The sequence below is a fragment of the Microtus pennsylvanicus genome, chromosome 9, assembly GCF_037038515.1.
Source record: "Microtus pennsylvanicus isolate mMicPen1 chromosome 9, mMicPen1.hap1, whole genome shotgun sequence".
NCBI classification, from domain to species: domain Eukaryota; kingdom Metazoa; phylum Chordata; class Mammalia; order Rodentia; family Cricetidae; genus Microtus; species Microtus pennsylvanicus.
In genome coordinates, this window is record NC_134587.1 from 88,035,645 (window position 1) to 88,059,533 (window position 23,889).

The following is a 23,889-nucleotide window of genomic DNA, read 5'->3' on the forward strand; positions in this document are numbered from 1 at the left end:
GGTTTGTGTGTGTGTGTGTGTGTGCATACATAATATGTATATCTTAATGCTTACAAGTTTGAGAATCATACAGAAAAGACATGAGTTTATGAATTTCTTAGTTTCATTTCTTAAATGCTTTAATTTAAAATTGCCGTAATTTATAAATTAGGAACTTTCATGCTTCCCAAACATGCTATGTAAGTTTCTGAGGGAGAAGAGACGTCAGTGATCTTACCCAGGACTAGATTTTTCATGGTGCAGTATCAGCAAGGCAAGGTGTGACTTGACCACTATGGCTTCCTAAATGGATTTGTGTCTTGCTTCACAAGAACAAATTCATGCCTGGAACTGTAAACTTGGTCAAAGCTCACATCTAGAGAGCTCGTAGGCCACATTATGGACTCTTCTATTGTTATTTTGCTAAATGGGCAGGTTGTCAAATTGCCTTCTTAATCCTTACAATGACACCACAGACCTTGGCTGCTCTTAACTCTGATCCCTCACTGAAGTTCTGTTTGCAATGGGCAGAAGGCGATGCAGAGACTCCTCCCTGACCCAAGTGCTGAGGATAAGTGACTAAGTTGACTGAGCCCCAAATGGGACATCTTTATTACACTCCCACACGTCCTTCAGCCCGGTTGCACGAGGTCATAGAAAAGAATGAAGAAAGAATGGAATAGACAGAGGATGTGGGTGAGTGCATGAAAAGCTGTCTTCTAGACATGACATGGCTACTGACCTCACGAACTCACATTGACTGTGGTTAACTGCACCAAACATGAGCAATGCAAAGCCAGACACAATTCCAGGATCAGTCAAGGAGGAGTTCACAAGGGCCTGTCCTTAACTGAAGAGCTATTGATAGCGGATAGACGCCAGGTGGGGGAGAGAATCGTTCTCTGGTAGTGTGGCCACTGCCAGATTGTTATGCCTCAGGGATGGACTCACAAACATGCACATATAGAAATGGGGAGGTGAGGAGCAGTATGGTTGTATTTTGTTGTTTACATATATGAAATTCTTAAAAAACAAATATTTAGAAAATAGTATGGTTTCTAATATTGGAAGATCTGATCTCCTCTGAGGCTCAAGAAACTCACATTAAAAAGACAGACTGACTAATCTCTCTCTCTGACTCTCTCTCTCTCTCTCTCTCTCTCTCTCACACACACACACACACACACACACAATCCTAAGAAAATAATACAATCTTTTAATAAGTAAATAAAAAATTAAAGTAGCAAAAATATCCAAAGTGCATGATACTAAATTCAGCAGAGGCGCCGGATCTCCCTAGGGTCACATTTAAAATCAACATGTACTAGCTAATGAGAAGTATTTCCATTTCGTATTTTAGCTTCCAACTTTTATGTATGAACAATTAGTCAATGAAGATTAGACATTCAAACATGCTTTTAGTATAAAGAAAAAGATCAAAACAAACAAGTAAACAAAAGCTCCAAATTTAATAGACACTGTTCAGGAAAGAAAACAAAGCTTTATTTAAAATGCATTAGTTTCCTCCAAGAGAGAAAATTAAGAATTTCATCCATGCACAAAAGCAGTGGGTTATTAACCATAAAATATATTTTGAAAACAAAGAGCTTTTGGGGACTTAAAAGTATACAGAAATGAGAAACTCGATAGAACATCACAATATAAAACATTTGTAATCTGAAACAAAAAGGAAAAGAGAAATCTTACATTAGTGAACACTTACAGGAATTAAGATGCCTAGAAATAGAGAAAATGCAGAAGAGGTTATTGCTATCCAGTAATAGTGAGGTGTAGTAATATGGGCGCGGCGGCTGGGCTTCGTCCCCAAACACCCCAGCCGCCTGCCCTGCCCGGCTAGCTTATGCCCCGAAATAATTACACAGACACTGTATTCATTTAAACACTGCTCTGGCCCATTTCTAATCATCTGTGTAGCGCCCCTAGGTGCGCTTACCGGGAAGATTCTAGCCTAAGTCCATCCTGGGTTGGAGCTTCATAGCGTGCGTCTTCCCTGGAGCAGGTAGCATGGCGTCTCTCTGAAGGCGTCTGCTCCGGAGCGGAGAGCTGCGGAGTCTGACCTCACTTCCTCTTCCTCCCGGCATTCTGTTCTGTCTACTCCTCCCACCTATCTTCTAACCAATGAAATGGGCCGAGGCAGTTTCTTTATTGCTTAGAGCCAATGAAATCAACAGATTGATATATGACACTCCCACATCACTTTCCCTTTTTCTGTTTAAACAAAAAAAAAAAAACGAAGGCTTTAACCTTAACATAGCAAAATTACATATAACAGTTATCAAGTAAAAGTTACATCAGAAACATTTATACATATAACAAAATTGACCTTAAAATCCATACCAATGCAAATTATTCATACCTATATCATTTCCCCCTTTAAATGTAAAAGAACATTTATAAACTATATTTGGGAACATGGGCGCAGTTTTTTCTCTCCAAACTGCTTCCTGCTGAATGGGGGCGTCGTTAATCAGATTATTTAGGGTGTAACCTGTGTGCCAGGTTTATCTCAGTTGGCAGTTGAGCAAAGCAATTTTCTGAAGATGTTCACAGCAACCAACCCTTCAGGAGGATGTGGTCCATCATACCAAATCGGAATAGAAGAAATCCATAGAGTCTCATCCTCTGTGAAAACAAAAGAAGACTCTCTCCAAAGCATCATATCCTTAGGCCCAAATTCTGAAATCGTAATACCCTTATATCCATTCTGGTTTAGTTTGGCAGCCCATGTAATGAAATGTCTCTTTGTACTTAGCTCCTTCACAGTCAAAAATTTTAAAGAAAACACAATGTACATAATCCAGACTCTCTGTGAATTTTTCATCTTTACGCGCCAAAATGAAGGCGTAAGTCACAAACAATGCCACACCAATTTGGGATTACGATTAATAGGGTGATATTTATTTAAAGGGGAAAAAAACTTACAGATCACTGTCCCAGGCAACGGCCCTCTATGCAACGCAACCAGGAGTCTAGTCGCCGGCGGAGCAGGAAGTGAAGAGAGAGAGGAGAGGGAAGTGGCCGCTTTTTTAAAGGGAGAGAGACCACGCCCCAAGGGGCTGGTATCTCAGCGGCGATAGGTTGGAGGAGTGGGAGGACCTCCCGCAACAGTGAGGGCTTGCTAATTTACTGGAAATCTGACGGGTTGGCCTGCTATAGATTCATACATCCACACTGCAAGGAGGCATTAAGAAGCAAATAATTTTTTTTGTCTTTGAAAGACCTGGATCTGGAAAAACATCTGGTGTTGGTTTGCTGTGTTCTAAACCCTAGAAGATACCATGGTAAAGGCTAACTAGTTTTTCTGTGTGCCTCACTAGAGAGGTATTCCCAAATTCTCAGTCTGGTTTTTTTATACAAGCATATTTGTTAATTCTTTTCTTACATTGAGCATGCAAGTCATGCTTGAATGTAAGTAAATATTTTTAGGGATAAAGAGAAGCCTTCATACATTTCCCTGGAGTTATCTCAAGGTGGTAACAGTTCTTTGGAGAGGTAACATTTTCTCTAATTTTCAAGGTCTGTCATGCCCAGTTCTTCTCCATCAAAATGCAGACAGTCATAGTCTGAACTATGAGAAGCCCATGGAGAAAAGATCCCAAACACCCATCAAGAAAATAATTAAGTAATATTCCCACTGACACTTAGTTCTTAGCCTTATATATATATATATGAATATAAACCCTCATTAGTTCCTATCACCCTGGTGTTTCAGAGTTTGTAGACAAGCTAAAACCTCAACATACTGCTTACTATATTGGAGAATGTGCTGTACAAAATGAAAAAAAGAAAACTTAGGAATCCTGCGAAGGAATCAGGAGAGGACTTAATAGCTCAAACAAAGCTGTTAACGGGGTATCCTGGGAAGACAGCTTCATGTAGGTGCAGTAGATAACCAGTACAAAATACATAGATTTAAGGTATATTATTTAATATATTTATTTTGTGTGTATTTACCTGTGGGCTAGAGGTCAAGTGTGGATTTGCTTTCTTTGGTTAGAGATGGGGGAGCGCATTGGCCTGAACCGTTTCCTTTAGTCTTGGTTATCTAGCTCCCATACACCATGGGTCTGCCTATCTCTGATTCCAAAGTTCTAATTCTACAAGCACACACCATCACATCTAGCCTTTGTGCATGGGTTCTGAGGGCCAAACTCAGATCTTGGTGCTTTCACAAGTACTTTACTTAACTATGAGAAACCCATGGAGAAAAGACCCCAAACACCCATCAACAAAATAATTAAGTAATATTCCCAATGACACTTAGTTCTTAAGTCTCCAGCCAGGGACTTAAGAGACAATTTGATATCTGTGATAATTGATCTTTCCTATCAACGTGATAAATCGCCACAGAAACAAAACTCTGGATGTGTCTATAAAGGTAGATTAGGTTAAGGTGGCAAGACCTACTGCAGTCATTCCTGGCACCATGGCATGGCCTGGGATTCTAAGCTGAGTAATAAGAAAGGCAAGTTGAACAGTAGCATTCTTCTCCTTGCTTCTGATTGTGAATGCAAGGCTCTCGCTCACTGCCCGCCATTCCTGCTGCCAGGCCTACCCTCTACAAAGTTGTATATTCTCTCGAACTGCAAGCAAGTATCTTCAAGTTGACTCTTTTCAGGCATTTGATTGCAAGAAGAAGGAAGGTAGACAATGCAAGGGCTGAATTCAATATCGTGTTCAATATCATTGCACGATCTGGTTGTCCAGCAGAGTTCGACCTAATCATCACTTTATGTACCTTGACGATTTCCTCATGATGTTTTTGATCTGATCCTGGTGTCTTTGTTTTGGTTAGTTGGATTTGCATATTTTAATCTAGCAGGTGCTCAACTCTGATCAAATACTGGAGAAGTTTATTGAGCAGGGAAACCTCCCCCTCCCCCTTCCTCTGACATGGATTGGTTCTTATCCTCCGTGCTTGGAACAGTCTCTGTCGTCACACCTTCTCCTCTAGATATATAAAACTCACTTCCAGCTTATCCCTCTAGAAACCTCCTTTCAATGAGGCTTAATATCCTCCAATGTTTCTTTTAAAGACAGTTTGAATAAAACATAAGAATAAAATTTTATTGGGGTTCAACTTCATTTTTTTCAAAAATAAAATTGTCCAGTGTAATCATGGGATCTATTTAACAGATTTGGCATTGGAAAAATAGCTTTAAAAAATCTAAATATGCTCTCAGAGGCAAAGACTTCCTCCTAATGAGACTACTCAAAAGAGTGTTGTCAGATTAAAAATTCTTGAATGCTGGTTTTAAAAAATCAGATAGTTTTAAATGTATGTATACCAGCCAAAATAATAGTAAAAAATCAAAGAAGCAAAAATAAAATTTTAAATGAATATTCCAAGACAATTAAAAATTTCTGAATGTGGATGCCTGAAATAAATTCTTTCAATCTATGAATGATAGAAAAGGGGATAAAATTATAGCAATAAAACCTCACAAAAGTTACAGCATAGTGTGATACATATCAAAATAATGAGATTCATGGTACATAAACAAAAATGATAGAAACTAGAAATATCTTGAAGAATGACAACTTAAATTCAGATTGTTAATGGAAAAACACTATTGTGCTAGCATGGAAGCCAACTCATGGTTCAGTATGTTCATTTTCAGTCTCGTGTCAAAACTGGCATATAAGGTGTTATTAGTTATCAGTGGTTTTCTTCAGTCTCAAAAAGTATTTATAAAAGATGGCAAAAGCTGGCTTGAAATACACACATATATACATGTGCTAAACCTTAAATAGTTTAATCTAATCTAAATGATAAATTTAAGATATGTACACTGTAAAACTTCCTGAAGAGCTGTTCTCAGAACACATTTATCCAGCAAATTAAGATATAGAGATCTTTAAAGACTATCACACAGCACAAGGATCGCATGAATATGAAACCGTGCTATGAACACTCGGTGGAAATGAATACCAGATTTGAATCAGAAAAGGGGAGAGTCAGAGTGACTCAAAAGAGACTCAAAGGCGTCTACACAGTTGCTACTTTCCTGGATTTGGAGTTAATTTTAATGACTGATGAAGCGTCACTGAATTCTTGTGCAAGTTGGATTGGATTTTAGACTAGTGCATAAGACAACAGCCCCCCCCATCCTTCCCCTCCCCCTTCCTGGCCATGCACAATGGCTGGTGATCAAACCCAGCATCATGGAAATGAATGCCAGTAAAGGACTTTCCACTAAACTACAGCCCTAGCCTTGAACGAAGTGTTTCCTAACACCTGGAAATGTCTTCTATGCTCTCAGTGTTTATGACCCTACTCTGAGTGTGAAAACTGTAACTCGGCAATGGAGACAAAGGCTTCAGGGAGGAATAAGTGCATTATGAATGTGCTTAGTTTCCTCTTTTCAATTATTTTTTGATTGATATTTACTGAGTTCTACATTTTTCTCGGCTCCCCTCCCTGCCTCTCCCCTCCCCCCTTCAACCTTCTCCTGAGGTCCCCATGCTCCCAATTTACTCAGGAGATCTTGTCTTTTTTCTACTTTCTACTTCCCATGTAGATTAGATGTATGTATGTCCCTCTTAGTGTCCTCATTGTTGTCTAGGTTCTCTGGGATTTATTTAATTTTTTAAAGATCTGCCTTTTCTCCTTGTGCTACATAAGGCAGGTAACCGATATAACTCATGAGAAAGTCCTTGCAAGATGACAAACGTGCTAGAGTTCTGGTCTTGAGCTTTCAAAGCACCAGGACCATGAGAAAGTTCTGCTTTCAAGTTGTATGCTTTGGAACCCTTGCTCTAGCAGGCAAACTATGACAGAACTGAGTCCTTTCCAGATTCACTTTGACTTTCAGCTTATTTTTGGTTTGGACATGTGCTTTTTTTCTTTTCGTTGTTGTTCATTGTTCTTAAGACTTTCACACATGTGTACAATGAAACATGACCATATATAGCCCCTTTTCATCCTTCTTAACTTCTCCCCAGCCTTCCCCAACACATTCCTTTCCCTCCTGGCTTCATCTGTTCTCCCTTTCCAATAATCCTCTAAATCCAGTTCATGATCTCCACATGCTTATGGGTGTGAAGTTATCTGACGGAATAGGGAAACCTGCCAGTGTCCGTATGTGAAAAAAGAATAATTCTCCAGGCAGTGGTGGTGCACACCTTTAATCCCAGCACTAAGGAAGCAGAGGCAGGTAGATCCCTGAGTTCTGAATTCAAGGCTAGCCTGTTCTACAGAGTGATTTCCACAACAACTAGGGCTACCCAGAGAAACCCTGTCTTGAAAACAAAAACCAAACATACAAAACCAAAGAAGAACGATGCTCACACTTGCGGGAGTTATCAATGACCTAAAGGTCTGAAGTAAGGATGGGGACCTAGATAGCATCTCCCCTGCTTATGCCAGAGTTTGGGCTACTTTGTGTGGGTTGTGTGTGGGCAACCACAGCTGCGGCGAGCTCCTGAGTGCAATAGCCACGTCAGGATTAGCAGAAGCTCTCACTGCATGTACCAGTGCTTGCCATCCGTCTTCCATCCCCTTGTCCTGCTCTTACTCAATGCTCCCTGTATTTTGGTGATGTTGGAAGTGAGGTGTTAAAGACTCCCCACTTTGGGCAGAGCACTTTGTCTCCAACTCTCAGCATGTGTGCTTCCCCAGGAGAATCTTAAGGTTTGAGTTACAGAAATTTACATATGAGATGACAGAGAAAATACCACAGTCTTCGGCATTGTGTGATTGTACCAGAGAAAGGGTTTCGTGGCAATCTGCCCATGGAAAGTAATGCCCCATTCTTGCCTTCTGGGAGGCTACGTGTGGCACAAGACACTTTCTCCTTCATTTAATCCATAAAGGCAAGGCATTTATGATCATGGATGTTCAGCTGCCCCTGTTTCATGTGGAAATACTGGAATAACTGAGAGTCATCTTACATCATGTGTCAGAATACTCAGATTCCAATGAGATCAGACTACTGACAGTTATTGGGTTGATTCTGAGTTGAATTCCTGACTTTATTCTCTACTGTATGTGTGACGATCGGCCATGATAGACATGATAGATAGAAGGAGGTTTAATTATGAATTACATGAATTTAGAAAACTTACTGGGTTGACTGGGACTCAAAATAATCTTTAGATGGCTTGTGAAATGAGGCAGATTTTTTGGGTATAAAGGACCTACACATTTTGAAAATGGGAATGTATAAAAGAATTATGATAGAAAGGTAGAGGTTTCAGACTAAGAAGAAAAGAGTACCAAACTCCAGGATGACAGAAAATCTTTGAATTTTTACTTCCATAAAAGAATGAAACAGGGTCATTCTAAGCTTCAATTCTTGCATTTTATACATCTTCTAGTATTTGCAACACACACTTCGAGATCCTCCAATGTTATGTCTGCATTTATGGCAATTATCTCCTTTAGTTCTTTTATTAAGTAACAACACAATCTTATATACAATGCATAACCTCAATTTTCTCAGCTTGCTGTAAGTTATCTGATGTACCTTACAATACAGCAGCATCCATGAGGGTTATTCTTCTGGTACAACAAGAGAACAGCGCTCCGATTTCTAAACACATAATCTTGCACTATTCAGAACTTATCCAGAGGAAGTATAGAAAGTAGTTAATTCATCTTGTGCACATATATTATCTCTCCTCCCCTCCTGCTAAGTGTTTCATTTTTTTCACATATAATTGAATTGGCTTCTGCTCCACAGAGTTCAGTAAGTATGAACTGATACACACTGCCACATCCTAGACATAGACACACCGAATGCAAACAATACCTCTTTGCAAGTTCATAGGAGATTTATCACAATAAAAGCAGCCAGAAGAATCTGGACATTTCTGGGTTACTGTGCTATTCCCCACTGCTCCTCTCTAACTATCTAAGACAGGCTGACAGGATCTATTGTTATAGCTTCTGCTGGTGTCGTATTTATATACGGGGTTGGTTAGGCTGGGAGACCTCGGCAAAGGCAGGCACTCTAATGTGCTCTTTCAGTCCACACACAGAAACTTTAAGAGTCTATTATCTGGTTTACTTGCAGCGCCTATTGCCATCACATGAAAATAGAAAGTGGCACCATCAGGTTGGAAAAGAAAAGAATTTCTGTTGTGTATGGGATGAAAGGAAAGAATTTTAAAGTCTCCACTAGGGCATTTCACAGCCCATGACGATCTCCCGCGATTTTCAACCTGACGTGAAAAAGTTGGTCATATACAAAGACATAAGGCTAGACCTGTTTTATGGGGACCTGCCATTAATTGTGCATCTATATCCAGCTACTTGACCACTCACAGGCTCCTAATATGTGCTTTATCCAGGGTCTAAACCATGAAATAATTACGGGAATGATCAGGCCTGCACAAATTCCTGCTTACTTAGAAACCAGCAGGCAACTTCAAGCTTCAAATCCTTACATCTCATAAACAGCGTGCATGGTAAGGGATCAAAATCAAATCAAAGCTGGAAGACTCAGTACCAGCGATAGCTAAAAGACAATGCTTCCTTTTATCCCCCAAGAATATGTTCTAATAATCCCAAACAGAAAGAAATGTCATATGAAATAGTTTTTGCTATATATATGGTGAGATGAAGACAGTAGAATTCACTGCTATGATGACTGCTGATCTGGTTATATTGTTTTATAGTCTAGATATAGATGTTATTTTGGGTTATCTTTTTATAAATGCCATATTAAATGTATATAATATTTATTAAACTTTATGAGAGCTCATTTTGTGTCAGTTCTCAGTGCTTTATTAATATTAACACAATTCCCACATAGTACTTGGGTTGCATATTGTGTTTATGGCTTCTTTTATAGATGATAAAATGAAACGACATAGAGAAGAGGAAAATGGTCAGAAGATCATCATATGGTTAGTAAGGGAGAATAAGATTAAAGCTTGAGAAATTTATTTTAAGTAGACTTGTGTTAGCTGATATTGTATTTAGAGCCGCAGGGGGTTACTTTGTAGTTAATATAGAGATGTGTGTGGGATTGAGATTTACTTAAAATACAAATTGGGCACAGGGGTTCTCTAAGATAATGACTGCAAAATGTGGTACCCATAACCTATAAGCTGCTCTGTGTGACATGGTGAAAATAAAACAAGTCAGGGCAAAAAGACTAGACCCAACATCGAAGAGAAAAAGATTGGAAGAACACGGTAAATCACCAAGTAGATGATTAAGACAGCTTAAAATTACAGGGGAACAGAGGGTAATACTCCAAAGGAGCTAGCGACACATAGCTTACAACCTTGGCTCTTTGGTTATAGAAGGTTATTCAGAAGCCTATCCAAAAGTAGTTTGGTTTCTCCTCTCTCTGTGGTGTTGGAGATTAACCGCTAAGTGTACAGTGCTCAGTTAGTCTTTGGTTTCTCCTTTCTTGGTGGTGCTGGAGATTAAACCCCAAGTGTACAGTGATAAGTGAGACAACCCACAAACAAAAACAACTAAGATGTCCTAATCAACAAATATGCAGACTGAAACAGAGAAGCTTGAGAAACATGAGAAGGAAGAGACAACGTGAGACCTCCAGGAGAGTATTGCTTCTCAGTGACCAATCCAAGGACATGCAAAGGGTTGAAATTTCAAACAATTCAAACTCTGCTATCCAAACAACCCATGACTTCAAAGAGGGAACAAACAAGTAGGTGAATGAAGTAAGGAAATAAATTCAGGATACAAACAAGAAAATCAGTAACATAGCTGAGAACAACATTATAGTTAAGAAGTTAACAATGAAGCTGACATCTTGAAAAGAACAAATAGAAATGTTGGAAATGACATAGTCAATCATTCAGAAAATCTAAGTTGAAAGCATTACCAATAGACTAGATCAAACAGAATAAGGAAGATGAATAATAGAAGACAAGATAAAGGAAATACAACATTCAGTCTCTGATAAACAAACGACAAAGTATAACGTCTACTCCCTGTATCTGAGACATAATCTAAAGATCAAACTTAAGAAAACACTGTCTAAGAAGGAAACAAAATTTAAAACTAATAAAATTATACCAGAAAATGTCTCAAATCTAGGGAAAGAAATAGATACCCAATATATAAGGTATACTTAGAGAAGAAGCTCCAAACAGCACTATGGTCAAGTTACCCAACTAGAAACGAGAATATTAAAAGGTGCCAAATAGCATCAATGCGCAAAGGCAACCCCACAAGAGCAGGAGCAGGTATCTAAGGAGAAGCTCAGGAAGTAAGGAAAGTGTGATGATTGGTTTTGATTGTCAACTGGTTGGCTCTGGAATCAACCAAGGGACACACCTATGAGTATAAGAATAGACATTGTTACTTTGTGTTAGTAAAAGGAACACTCCCTTAAAAAGATAAAACTATAGTTAATAAATGTGCACCAAATATTAGGGCACTCAGTTTTATAAAGCCAACATTACTGGGTATAAAGAGACAGGTAAATGTCGATATAATCTGTAGGTGTCTTCAATAATCCAGTCACATGATACATAAATCATCCAGATAAATAATTCAACGAAGAATCTATAATGTTAACCTGAATCATAGAGCACATGCTAATTGAAACATAACCATAGAACATTCCATCTAGCCACTGAAGAAGAGCCACTCTTCTAAGTATGCAGAGAGCTTTTTGAAAAAGGAAATCACATTTTAAATAAACAATAAAAATAAAAAATACCAATCAGAGCTTATAGGACTAAAATGAAAAAAGTACAGAAACTATATTAAAACATATATCTTGAACAGTACTGAAAAACAATCTGTTAGTCAATGTAAAAAATCATGGAAGAAATTAAATCATCTTTGAATCAAATGAAAATAAAGCCTACATGGGTCTTTGGGATACAGCAAAAGCCAGAGTATTCGTGACCATGAGGGCTTATGGTGAAAACCATAGGGGCCTCAAACAAATATGTCTATGAAGTATCAAGTGTTATTAGTAAAACAATAACAAGTCAAAGCAGGCGTCAAGGACTGGGGATGGAAAAAAATAAAGCAGAAACTTAACAGCACACAGAAATAAATGAAATTGTCGTGTCTATCTTTTTAAAGTAACACAATTGACTAATCCTCTGCCAAACTATCCAAGTAAAGAAGGGAGCCAATATAATAAAATAAGGAAAGAAAGAGAGAACACTGAAACATATCAGTAAAATCTAGAGGGTAATTAGGAAACACATTGAATATCTAGATTCCAACATCATGTGTAATCTTTAAGAAATGGGTGAAATTCTTGAACGCATGTGATCTACCAAAATTAAACCAAGAGAACATAGACAACTTAATATCTATAATAAACAGTGAGATGGGTTGTTTGGTGCAGTGATAGCTTATCAACAAAAAAGCACAGGCTTGGATAGGTTCACAGTTATATTGCACTAAACATGGAATAAGATAATGTTATTTGAACTCTTTCATAAAACGGAAAAGGAAGGACTCCTACTAGACTCATTTTATGCAGCTACTATTACTTTTATAAGAACATATGCTGGTCATGGGCTCCGATCCCTTTGGAATTGTGAGTCCCAAATACACTCTTCCTTCTGTAAGTTGCCTTGGTCATGCTGTTTAATCACAGCAACAGGAAATTAACTGATACAATGTCTTTAGCATGAGTGCTTGGCTACTTATACTAATGGCTGTTTCTTCTACCCAGGTGTCACATCATCTCTAAATCTCTACTCTTTTTCTTTATTTGTCTTAAAATGACTTGCTTGTTTTAGAGATGTCGGGTTCTTTCAATCTACTATGAAAAAATGGGTCCAGAGGAAAATCATTATTCACCACATCACAAAACAAAAGCTGCTATGTAGTGCTCTGTTTTGTTGGTTATTGTGTATCTATTTATTTTTAAGATGCACTCCATACTGTTACTTCTTCAAGTAATTTGATATAGAAGTGTAGTTCAGGGGTAGAGAACCTGGCGAGCCCTGAATTCAAGCCTATTTTTAATAGCACGTAAAGCAACACCGGACAGAATGGAACAAAACAACAAAACCCATACTGAAGAAGTCTCCAGTCGTAAAGACAGAAAAAGGAGACATCGTAGGCCTTCCTCTGTTCTTTGTCAAGTATTTTCACGTATATCTCCAGGGGAACACGATACTGCGGACTGCAGTCTAGCACTCCCATCCAGTTCTCACTATGGAAACCAAGAAGTAAAACCCACTGAAGTTCCTCATAAATGCCTTGAACAAAGAAGATGATCACTTCAGTGATCACTAAGTCTGATGGCACTTGAGACTAGATGTCATAAAGGGGCTGATAGCCAGATAATATGGGTGCTTGTGGAAGACTGGATGATGAGCATGTTAGACACTTGAGGTGGCCCCAGATGAGGTAAATCAAGTCAGAACCTTGAGTTTACTTAATTGTCTCTGTTTGAAGATCTAGACTACCAGGACTCTTTATAATAACCCTATACGCGAGATAACACAGTGGAACTCTTCTGTGTTCTCTTAGACAGACCAGAATCTTCTTACCCTGCATCAGCTTTGTTCCCTACTAGTTTATCACATTTAGTAGAAAGATGGATACCATTGTGTAAATGACTTTAATATGTATTGTATTTCAATGGAGAAGAATACTAATCTAGGTAGTGTGACCTATAATATGACTTCTAATACCATAATTTCATATGTCTGTCAATTTGTCTATAATTCTATCCCCCAACTTTAATACTATGGAAACTACAGATGTTATATGCTGCCTTTTAAAGACTTTTCAAACAATTGTCAAACTGGGGAAGTTCCTCTGGGTAGCTTAGCATTATGTTTGACCTGTAGGCAAGTCTGGTTGGTGTGTGTTCGTGATTACTAATTGTAGTGAGAGCACCTGGCCCCCTGTGGGTGATGGCACACCTGGCCCACTGGAGCTGTGATTCTGGGTTGTATAAGAAAGCAGGTTGAACGAGTCACGGAAAGCAAACCGGTAGCAACATTCAATTCCCGCCCCGACTTCGCTCAGTGAGGGAGTGTGAAGCAGGTGCAAGCCAAATAAACCCTTTGCTTCCCAAGCTGGTTTTTGGCATTGTCGTTTATTCCCATAATACGAACCTTAACTAAGACATCCGGGTTAACTGTTCCAATCAGTGTTCTCCACCCATCCACCAACTAATCCTATACCCGGGGAAGTCATGTGTGTGGAGTCTGTGCTCTGTGCTTCCAATTCCACCACGGCATGTAGCACATCTCCCATTAGAGAAATAACTCAGATCAGACTCAGGGTCAATATTATGAGAAATGAAAAATTTAAAACAGTCATTATCAAAATGGGAAATTTCTTCCATAGTTCTCTGCATTATGATTTAAGCTCCTCTATGTCTGTTCTTTTGTTCACCAGAAAGCCAACATAACCCTTTGTAACTCAGCAACAACAACAAAACTTATCTTGGCAGGAATGACTGAGGGATTTGGGGAAGGAAGAGAGTGACAAGATCTTGTGAGGGATGAAATGAAAATTAATATTCAAGATGTTTTTTAAATGTCCTAACCTGAAAACCAGGGGATCCTCCCCTTTGCTAAGTGGGGATTTTCTTCTTGGGTTGGATTAGCAAGTGGGTAGGGAAGCGATAAAAGCAGAGGGCATGAGTGGCAAGTTTATAGCCTCATAAATAAGCAGAAGAATGGAAATTACAGTTTTCTTTGTGGTTGAATTGAAGTCCCTGTGGTGCCAGATGACCCCATTCGCCCATCTTCCTGCCGGATCTGGCACTACTTTGTGCCTCCATGTGTCATTCCAATTCTGGTCTGTATGCATGAAGCAAGGGCTTCACCACATCCCCATAAGCTGTCATATTTCACACCCAAGCAGTCACTGAATCGCCGGGTCATTTTTCAAGGGTGAAATGCAATTTAATAAGGTTGAAGAAAAGGTTACATTGCTTTTCTGTATACTTACACAGGCAGGGGGGAAAAAGCCTCCCCAAAGAACTTCCATCCATTAAAGAGGAAGGAAGGGAAGCCCTGGATGCCAAGAGGAAAAGGAAAATTAGCTTAGCTCGGCAGACAGACATTGCTTCCACCTGCTCAACTCAGGAAACGAGAAGTTCGCCAACTCAGCTATTCGAAACAGGAAGCAACCTCAGAGGAGCCCCTGCGATGCGGCTGTGTGCTCTGCTTCCCAGAGCAGGAGACAGAAAGCGCCTAATAGGGTTTCTGAGACAGAAGGAGAACAACCATTGCAAAGAGGGACCAGAATTCAGTGCACCAATATTATACATAAGGCTGAACTCAATATTCTGCTATTGTCTTATCTATTTCTCCTCTTAAGTCTGTTTGCATCTGTTCATATTAAATCTCCGGTCATCTTCCTTTGTGCATGTTATAAATAACATTTAATCTGGAGGGAAGAAAGCCTGAGGGTAAGTTATTCAAATCCCCAAGCACTTAACAGAGAACAGAAGGTCTCTAACAGGAGATGTGTTCAGTCCACTAAAAAGGATGAGGATATTCCTAAGATGTGTATGACTACCATAACTAAAGTCAAGAGGGACCTGCTTCAGATGTGGCATGTCAACTTGGAAGGTGTGGGAGGTGTCCTTCAGTGGCAGAGGGCAGAGACTGCTCTTTTACGTTGGCATGTGTGCAGCTTCAATGTTTTCTGGGTGATTCTTATCACATACTCACTCTCTCTGCACTTTTCCCTTTGGGGAAAAAAAAGATGATGACGCTCTTCAGTGTGCATGCAGTCACACTGGTTAAATAAGTTCAAAGGGGCCAGTCTGTTGGATGCAGTTAATATGCCTTTTCATGCAAGTTAGCAATGATTCCCACTTATAATCATGCAGTGTTAGTTTCATTAGATGCTAAATGCTCTAAAAGCATGCGGCAAGATTGAACATGACAAAGGGTAGCAGTCGCAGAAGTTATAGCAATGTACAGTGAGCACGTGATTAAATCCGAGCTCCACAGAACTTGCATAGCTAAGGTGAATCCTGTCGCTTGTCTTGACCGTGTGTGATCTTATGCGTTAGATTACTTATCATTGTTGGTTAAAATTTTAAACTGAAGCTCTCTGTGAAAACTCTTAGAGTCAATGAGCTATCGACAAAATCAATTTTATGTGGTAAACTCAATTATATTCGCAAATAAATCTGCGTAATTCACAAATAAATCAGATCATGTTACTCTTTATATATTGACAAAATACAACTGTAACAAGCTCTGCTGTTTTGTTGAATGAGCATATTACCCAGAGGGTAAACTCCTATGAATAGACTTCAAAACTTTGTCTTTTGTACTTTGGAAGGGAAAAGAAAATATTTTCAGCCTTATGACCCCCAGAAGTCCTCATCAGTTGGTGCATTCTGTTAGCGCTGAAGGCACCTGTTTGATTTATGAACCTTAATAACAACAGGGCAGGCATGCACATTTGAACTGATTCCAACTTTTAGTGACTCTAATGGGAGAAACCGAATGAATGACAGCGAGGAAGCCGAGGCCAAAAACAGGGTCCAGTTCTGCTCCGCTCTTCAGAGGCTTCCTCCCGATCGCCATCTTAACTTCGTGTTGAGTTCGTAATCCCAAAGCATGGCGAGAAAAGTGCTGGGTTCCTGACCTGCTTTGTACTGTACCATGAAATATGGGCACGGCTGTGGGTTTAGCTCTGTTCAGTACAGATTTGTGCTTTGTACCTAGAGCCAAGGATCCGGTTAGACGGTAAAGAACCCAGCTACTGCATGGCAATAGATCCTAAGCTAACGTCGAGCCGGAGAAGGGGCCAGCCATGGGATTACACAGCGCTGTGGAGAAAAACTGTCATCCCTCGCCTACATCTTTAGAAGAATGATCATTTTGGAGGGGTTTAGAAATTAGGAAGGCTCCGGGAGGAAAGGGAATATTTTCTTCGCTGTGCGCAAATGTGCCAATTTATTAAGGAAAGCTGGACACCTCCATTGATTTAAATGAACCCTTCTCTCCCAAATTACGCGCAGCAGCTTGGACTTAATGAAATATTTATTCAAAATCAACAAGCTGCCCTCCAGGAGTCTTTGACGATAAAGCAAACATTTCATTTAGTGTGCTTAGTTCCCACCTATGGCAAGTCTGTAGCGGCCGAATGTTAGGGGAACTATTTATTTGCGACCAGGCAATTTAAATAGAATGTAACCTTGCCATGCAGGTAAAAGCGCTTGCCCTTGGCTATGGCTTAGCCTGACCATAGGGCTTTCTGGAAAGAGCAAAAGCTTTCTAAGTGTCGGCTCATGGCTAAATCAATGTTTATGCATGATGTGCCTCTGAATAGCAAGCCCTTGCTGCCTGCAAGCGAAACAATGTTCTTATCTGTCTGTCTGTTTCTGCTTCTTCAGCCACTGCACAGGAGTGTTACAAATTGCATTTAGGAACAATTATCTGCTGGTATTTCACGAAAAGAAAAGTGTTGTGATTAACGGGAAATGACACACGCTGATCACTTTGTCTTTGCCCATCTCCTGGGTGAGAGAGTGGCGCCGTTGAACCCAAGTTTGACCTCCCTTACCTTTAACAAGGTCAACCAGAAGGCCCAGAGCCAGGAGATTAGCTGTAACAAGTGTCCCAAGATGACTTGGGGACTCTGCCTCCACTAATGAACCCTGGGAAGCCATCTGAACAAACTAACACTGTTTGCACCTCAGTCCTAAAGGGTGAATTAAAAACAAAAGATCACAAGCCTTCCACTGGAACGTGTGACAGCGGAAGCGCTGACAGTTTGACATCAAGCTCCATATTCAAAACACGTGAACCGTCGAAGCCGGAGTTTTTCCAGACACTTGGGGCAAATCCCTGCATTGCACTTCATGTCTCATTCTACCAAAAATTTTGCTTCCCCCTGTTTCCATGAGGCTGCATCTCAGACATGATGACACTGTATCATCCCCTGGTAGGCACAGGGAGACATAGTTCATAAAGTCACATATGGGGACAAAAATGATATTGTTTTTACAGTACATAAACGTCAGTAGGGAAGGACAGAGGACAATTTGAAAGTGGTTACAGATTTTGTCAAGATTTCTAGGCTTCTCCTCAGGTTCTCAGCGTAGACTGCCAAGTCAAACAAGATAAAACCAGTGAATTGCTGGGGTGGGGAGGTGGGAGTGGGGGGTTGGCGGGGCTGCCAAAGCCCAAGTTCATGCTTAGTAAGACTGTATGCTAAAATATGTTCACCCAATCCCTTTGTCGCACAATGCTTAGCATATTGATACTTTATGGGTCAATATTTAACATTTCTTGAAAATTCATCTGGAAGCAATTGATTCTTTTTAACTTGATTGAATTGAAGAGATAAGAACATTTCCAAAAGCAAAGTGTGTATGTGTGCGTGTGTGTGCGCACGAGTGCTTTCTCTCAGGAAAAAGAATGGCTCTGAAATAAAAATAAGAATTAAACTTAGAAATGCTGACATTCGCTTCAAAGAGGCAATTTTCACAAGCATTTTATTTTTCCACATGCGAACGGCACAATCTAGCGACATTGTTTCACGCGGTCAATGTCGACGCTATTGGAAACCCTCCCTCGCTGGTTCTGAATATGAATGGTGAGGCAGCCTCAGCAGTGGCTCACTTGCCAGGGCCTCAGGAGTGTTTCTTCCATGTCGGGGGAGATTTCTCCGGGAACACTAAAACCACCACGCACAACAAATAGACCTACCGCTCAGTAGCATTAGAGGACATGCATTTACCAATGATCTTTGTTTCTCTTTCTTTTGCGCAGAGAAAAGGATGAGGATTTCCAAGGATTTATTAATCCTCATCTGAATCTAAGTCCCCCGTTAGTTAAGCAACCAATCATTAACAGTGGCTACCAGGAATATTAATATTCTTTCTGCAGTTATTCAAATTAAAATAATTCCTATAAAGATTCAGTTTATTATGAAAGGAAGCAAAATCATGTCATCTAGATGATTTGAAATTTATCTCAGATCCTTTCAAATCATTGAATCTTTAGAAGAAAACCTCAGAATAGATTAAGGGGGGGGGGGGCTGCCCTATAAACCCTTCCAAATACAAAGAGAGCTGTATTTTCAACAGTGCTAAAGTCTCCAGTGAACTAGTTTCCATAAATGGTGTATGAGAACCACATAGGTAATGTTTTCTGATCCTGGTGTTTTGGTTGTTATGCTGGTGAAGGGACTCAGGGCCTCTGACGTGGGAGGCCTTCTCCACCACAGATTTATACAGCCCCAGCCCATCTATAGGACTCAGGGCCTCTGATGTGGGAGGCCTTCTCCACCACAGATCTATACAGCCCCAGCCCATCTATAGGACTCAGGGCCTCAGATGTGGGAGGCCTTCTCCACCACAGATCTGTACAGCCCCAGCCCATCTATAGGACTCAGGGCCTCAGATGTGGGAGGCCTTCTCCACCACAGATCTGTACAGCCCCAGCCCATCTATGGCAGTGCTAAGGTCTCACTTCTGTTGTCCAGAACCTGAATCTTGATGGAAGAACAGCACAGACACTGAGGTGAATCTGCTGCCATGCTAGGTTGAGCCCATAGCGTGCCATAAACTTCATCTTAAGGATGTTCATTTTGTTTTCCTACTTAAAGTCAAAATTTATTTCTTCAATACGGTCTCAAGCAAAACAGATTCCACTAAAATCTGTTTCTAAAACAAAACGAAACAAAAATGCTAAAACAAATAAATGTCATTTTCCTTCTTTTTTTTTTAAAGAAAAAACTTAATTCTGTTACTGTGTAAACTGGTGAGTTCTATCTGAGAAGATGCGACTTTATTGTCTTTGGTGGTTTTAGTTTTCAAAGCAAAATACATTAGTGCACTCTGTGAATTACTGAAAACCATTCTTATGACCGTGAAATTTTAAATAACATCGAGAAAGGGAGGGCTCTTTCCTCATCATGTTGAATAGGAGGGGGTGGAAATTAAGGCACAAGGAAGGGAGGTGACGTGCCAAGAACTTACTGCGAGTTTTTGGCAGAATAGAGAACAGAAGCTTGGCCTACGACGTTTCATCTCAGGGCTGGATTTTCCTTGCTATTTTATACGGCCTTCCAACACGGAAAACATGGAGTTTTATTAAGGCTCTCAGATCGTTGAGGAAGAAAGAGAGAGCTGCCATTCTGGAGTGTATTTCTGTATTTGAAGTGTGCCAGAGTGATATTTCCAAAATAAAGTTTCTAATGTGTGGCTTATGGGAAAATTATGTATGGAAAAGTTTCTTGGCCTTAAGACACATCACTAGAAATATCTTTAAGACCTGGACCAGGCAATGGAGAACATCAAGAATTCTTGAAAACCATGTGCGGCAATTCTTGGTTGATTATGGTTGGGTGCTCCCTATGTATCTGAAATGTCAGGTTTTTATTCACAAAATAAATGGTGGTAGTTTCTGCCTTAAGAGCTTTCCTTTGTTTTTATACATTTAATTTATTTAGACAAAAAAGAAAAGAAACAGTCATCAGCTACCTTACTGAAATCCCACCGCAGCATGCACAAGGGCGGCCTAGCTGGCTTGCGAGAAGCTTGACAGGTCATTGAAGTATCTCTTCAAGGAAGCTTGGTTCTCTGCGAATTCCTCCCCACCGTCCTTCCTGCTTATACAGGCATGTGGAAAAAGAGTTTTAGCCCATCTAGTGACAAGTTTCTACTTATACGGGCATGCAGAAGAAGAGTTCTAGTCCATTTAGTGTCTAGATTCTACTTGGTTTCATGTGCTTCATATGGCTTATGAGTTGTTTTCTTCTTGATCCTTAAACGGCTTCTCTCCAGGATGGAGTGTAGCGATCTGGAGGAATTTGCTAGACAACAGAAAACAAGTGCCCGTTTTGTTTGCACTGACACGGCCTCTTGCTTCTTGTTCTGGCTTGCCCCAGACTCGTAATAATCCTTCTTCCTTGCCTGCTGAGTGCTGGCAGGAGCTACTTTGCCCCATCTTACTTTATTGTTTTTACAAATAGGCTCAGAAAATGTCCCTGAATACTTTACAGAGAGAAGGCATTCAGTCTGAGCTAATTGCTTATTCGTTGCTCTTAGAAATTAACACAATCTGCTGGCAAATGAGACTATTCTGCTCACTTCACATAATATTAACACAAATGATGGGGGATCTGTACTATAACTAAGAAGCATGGGTATAGAAGAAAAGTTGGAACTGATGTACTTGGTATGTCCTCCCACAATGTTTAAGGAAAAGGCTAATCTTCACTATGTTCGCTTTGCATTGCAGGGAGACCCTGTAACCGGCTCTCCAGACCTCACTGGTCTGCACTGAATGGCGTCTAAAAGATTGTAACAGTTAACTGTGGGACAAATCCAAGCCTGTCCCCAGCATAGGCAAAGTGTTTATTGTTTGATGATCCTTGAGTTTCTGGTTCTGAATGTCAAGGTTCCGCAGGATCTGAATGATAACCACCAGCAACCCAGTTCTTTCCTGAACTGCGGGAATGAATGAGGCAGAGATGAGATTCAGGAAGGGAGCTAATGATCGGCCCGAGTTTAGAGCAACACTTGAAATACAGATGAGCTGGTTTAATAGAGCTCTTATTCTCCCCTCTTCCTTTGTGAGAGGTGCTGCCCCTTCAACCCTAACCTGCTATGCATACTTCACAGACTGATACTCCCCGCTCCCCACAGCCCTCTTGTGTGAGATCAGTGTTGAAACACAAAACACAAAAGCAAGAAAACCTGTGCCAAGAGTGCTGAGTTGGGCTGGGCAGTGGTGGAGCAAGCCTTAAATTCCAGCACTTGGAAGGCAGAGGCAGGCACATCTTTGCGAGTTCAGGGCCAGCCAGTGAGTTTCAGGACTGGCTCCATAGCTACTGAGAAACTCTGTCTTGACCCCTCCCCCCCAAAAGTGCTGAGTTCAGTCTCTGCCCCAACAATGCCATGACTCAGCTCCCATGCTGTGTTTCAAATTTTTGAATCTTGGTCTTGTCATCCGTAAGATAAAACTCACAATACTTCAGTTTGATTATCCACTGGTAACATATGTACAGTAGTATGAGTCAGGCCCTGTACTAGGCACCAGCAGTGTAGACATAAATCAAACTTGGTCCATGACTTGAAAATGCTACTGAATCGAGGATTTATTAGCAACACAGGAAAGCACCAAATAAAAGTGTCCCGTGAGCTACTTGTGATACACAATTGCATGCACATAAATCTACGGTGCTATTAGAGTGGACAAAATGTTTCATGTTAATATGTTTATTGACAAGATGAGGGGGCATTCCTTATGCATTTTTCATGCGCCCAGCATATTACTGTGGCCATCTGGAGACAGTTTCTTCTTTGTTCAGTACATTGGTAGAGAAATGTCAGATAATAAAGGGAGTATTGATGACAGAGAAGAAAGTGAGGCGAGGGCAGTGGAGAACAGAGCTGCCTCCTCTGTGCTCAAAGATGAACTCCTTTATCAGCAAAGGCTTCTACTATGCCAGACTACCATTTTGTCACTACAATGTCTTATTCTCTTAGTTCTTGGTGATACTGGAGAAATAAGTCCTCCACACTTAAAAGTCGCCATTTGGGTTGATGTGAAACACAAGTCTTTGAGGATGCAAACCCATGTCCAGCTTCAGAGGATGCGCTGATGCCAGCTTTTACTTTGCATTTTTATGAGCAAAGTCCCTACAGCAGAAAGTACATTCACATGGCAATGTTTTCACTCTGTACATTAAGGGGGAAAAGAAATGTAGCTGTTTGACGTGCACATGCCTATAACCTTACACTGGAGAGGCTGAAGCAGGCAAGGTATGTTTTAGGCCAGCCTGGGCTAAATAATGAAAGTCCATCAAAAGATGAAACAAGACAAAACATGCAATGAACAAACAAACAAACAAAACCAATAAGAGAATGCAGTACTAACACCAACCATAATCAAGGGCTTTATTCCCAGAAAGCCCTTACTCACTAAAACTATATAATCAATATGACTACTTTCCTCATGTACATCCCATTCTTGTGATCAAGGTGACAATTGGTTAGGGCTAAAATCCTCATTATTTATTAGATTAGGAGTCTTCAGGAAAAAAATCTGCAAACTTATGCACGTTTTATAATGAAGTACTTTGTTAGCATAAAATGACCTTTGTGTGTTCCGCCTCAGAAGCTGGAAAGTTTTCAAGCCAAAATAATTATCTCCTGCCCCAAGAAGACATGAATAAGCAAATATCGCAAAGAAGATCCCTTCACAGTTCTGAGGGCGACATTATTCATCCTCAGCATATGGCCAGGAGTTGGAGAGGACATGCCAGAAAGAAATAAAATATGTCGAGGAACCTAACTAATAGTCATGCATGATTTTGCTTGTTCACCTATGGAATTCTCAAATATTAGAAATACTTTATTTAAGGGTGCAGCATGCAATAAAAGTACACCAGAAAGCTACATGTAGTCTATCTAGGGCTAGATAGTTCTGAAATGTTCACACTTCACCCCCTGGCATGTTTCCTACCTAAGAGTGGGGTATGTTGGCTGAACTGTCTTCATGTAAATTCTGGGTTAGCAGACAGCCTGTTAGTGGTTCAGGGACACGGAAGCCAACCGAGCCATATATTTTCCCCAGACCTCTCCAGATTAGTTATCCCGAGAGTTAAGTGCATAAACACTGTATTGCCAGAAGTAGTGAAGAGGTAAATCACCTTTTCTCAGATGTGGAGAACAACTCCTAACTTGTCTAAGGACCAACCATTTAACCAGCTTTGCCTTTTCCACTCCCTCTAAAGTGATCAGAGAGCCTACCGCAGAATTCAAATGAAATTAATCCATCAAGACCTTAATTGTGGGTTGAGTGGCAGGGGACAGAAGAGTAAATAGCACCTTTGAAGGCATCTGACTTTAAGTGAAGGTGACAGAGAGGCGATTAGAATACTACGAAAGTGAAGGGATGACTCCCTTTCTTCTAGGATGGCAGAGTCTTAAATCAATCACAAAAGAGGCAGCGATGAACATGCTGCTGTTGGTGTTTCCTGTCCTAAAG

At 40.3% G+C, this 23,889-nt stretch overlaps 1 long non-coding RNA gene across 1 annotated transcript in view; it reads right to left on the reverse strand.

Annotated features, from left to right (window-relative positions):
• LOC142856917 (uncharacterized) overlaps window positions 1–23,889 on the reverse strand; it is a 387,814-nt gene that overhangs the window by 145,697 nt on the left and 218,228 nt on the right. The gene's annotated exons all lie outside the window — the stretch shown is intronic.